The sequence below is a fragment of the Tupaia chinensis genome, unplaced genomic scaffold, assembly GCF_000334495.1.
Source record: "Tupaia chinensis unplaced genomic scaffold, TupChi_1.0 Scaffold146749_1, whole genome shotgun sequence".
NCBI classification, from domain to species: Eukaryota; Metazoa; Chordata; class Mammalia; order Scandentia; family Tupaiidae; genus Tupaia; species Tupaia belangeri.
Window position 1 is genome coordinate 33155 of NW_006206604.1, and position 2235 is coordinate 35389.

Here is a 2235-nt window from a genome sequence, read left to right on the forward strand (position 1 = left end):
CCAGCCTTCTGTGGGTGAGGAGAGCCTGTTCCAAACTTCAACAACCACCACCTGGCTTCTGTAATCCCAGAGGTAGAATGAGTGACAGGAAAGCAAAGGCTTCCCAGACTGAACAGATCACCAAAGACCACCCCTCAGACTTCAGTGAGGGAGAAGGTACTGCTCTGGCCTGAAAGTTGCAAACTGTACAGCACACAAATTGGACTACCGCTTTATGTTCTGCCTGCCCAGCTTAGCCAGCTTCTAGCCACATTGAAAACAAAGGATTGACAACTCGAACACCTGAAAGTGGTGAGACATTGGGGAAATTCTCTTCCCACAACCCCTTACCAAAAATTAAAAGGAGAGAACCTCCCCTCTGAAAATCTGAACCCCAAACTCTCACTGTGGGTACTATACCCCTATTCACAGCAGAGAAGAAAAACACACATTTAACTCACACCATAGGGAAGCACACAAGAACACAGCAGTAGAAACCCGCCTCAATAAAACAGGAAGAAGTGAGTATATCACCTGATGAATAAAAATCAAAGAAGGGAACCAGCAGTTAGCATAATGGCTATGTCACTGGACTCCCACATAGTCAACTGTGGTTCATGTCCCGGACCCAGTGGCTTGAAACTCACTCCAGGTGCATGTGCGTGCGTGCCCAAGATCCCGAGAGGAGAATAGAGGAGAAGGGATTGAGGCGTGACCATCCCCTCTGGGGGGTGATTTCTCGCTTTCTGTCTCTATGTCTCTCTCTGTCTGTCTGGCGAGTGCATGTGCCCTATAGCGAAAACCTCTCAAAAAAAAAATCCCAGAGCTGGCAGCTTGCTTTCTCTCTGTCTCTGTCTCTCGTAAAGGGTAGACTCCCACATGGCCAATCACAGTTCAAGTCCCAGAGCTGGCAGCTTGCTTTCTCTCTGTCTCTGTCTCTCTCTCTCTCCCTCTCTGGTCAAATTAAAATAAATAAATAAATAAAGTTAAATAAAATTGTTCTTAAAGAAAAAAATCTAAGCAGAGTTCCAAGAATCTAAGAAAGTCACAGAAAAAGATAATAACTTTCCACCAATAATGGATAAAACACAAGAGATCACAGAAAAGTCAGAAAAAGATTTCAGAATATTTACTGTAATGAAACTAAAGAAAATGGAAGAGAAACAGACAACCAATTCCAGGGGATGAAATAATACTCTCATGAATTGAAAGAAGAACTCTGCAAAGAGATAGATACTCTGAAAAAGAATCAAAAAGAATGTCTGGAGATAAAGTATATGATACTGGAAATCAAAAACTCCCTCAAAAGTAACAAGAGCAGATTAGATATGCAGAAGAAACTCTGACCTTAAAGACCAAACCTCTGATTTCAGTCCAAGAAACTGAAAAGAATGGAAGATTTACATTAAAAATGAGGACGACATGAGGGAAATCCTAGACACATGAAATAGTTGAATTGTCACATAATAGGTATACCAGAAGGCCAAATATCAGATTAAGACATAGAAAAACTCTTTCATAATATGTTAGCTGAAGATTTAACAAATTCCTAGAGACATATGGGCATCCAAATTCAGGAAATAGAAATAATATCAAATCAATTTAACATAAGAAGATCCTCTCAAAGGCATATCATAGCAATACTGATAAAAAATGAAACAAACAAACACAATATTCTAAAAATGGCCAGAGAGAAAGTTCAAGGTACTTACAAAGCTTACCCCACTAGATTAACATTAGACCTCTTAATAGAAAGTATGTAGAAAAGGAAATAGTGAGAGAATGTTTAAAACTCTGAAAGAAACCAGCCTGATTACCCTTGAACCATGGTCGGCTACATGGGAGTTCAGCGACATAGCCATTACGCCAACTGCTGGTCTTTCTTGGCTTCAAGTTTTAAACAAAATTCCTTACCATTTTAAAACTGCTTTTCTTGGAATTACCAGCTTAACTTGCTATTGAAAGTAGTTGGATTATTTAAGAAATTGTGTGATCAATAAAATGTTTGGGGAAAAGGAATGGAAGACAACTGTGGACATCAGAGATAGTGTGAGAAGAGGGTGGGAAAGGGCAGAGGGTCAGACGTCAGGGTAAATATATATGTATGAAACTAGAAATGGAAAATTATTGATGATAACATGCATGATTAAGGGGGGGCGCGCCCGGCGGAAGCCGGCGCGGGGCGCGGGAGAGCCCATGCCCCCGGAGCGGCGGCGCTCGCCAGCGCAGGGAAGGACCCCGCGAAGGCGGGAACCC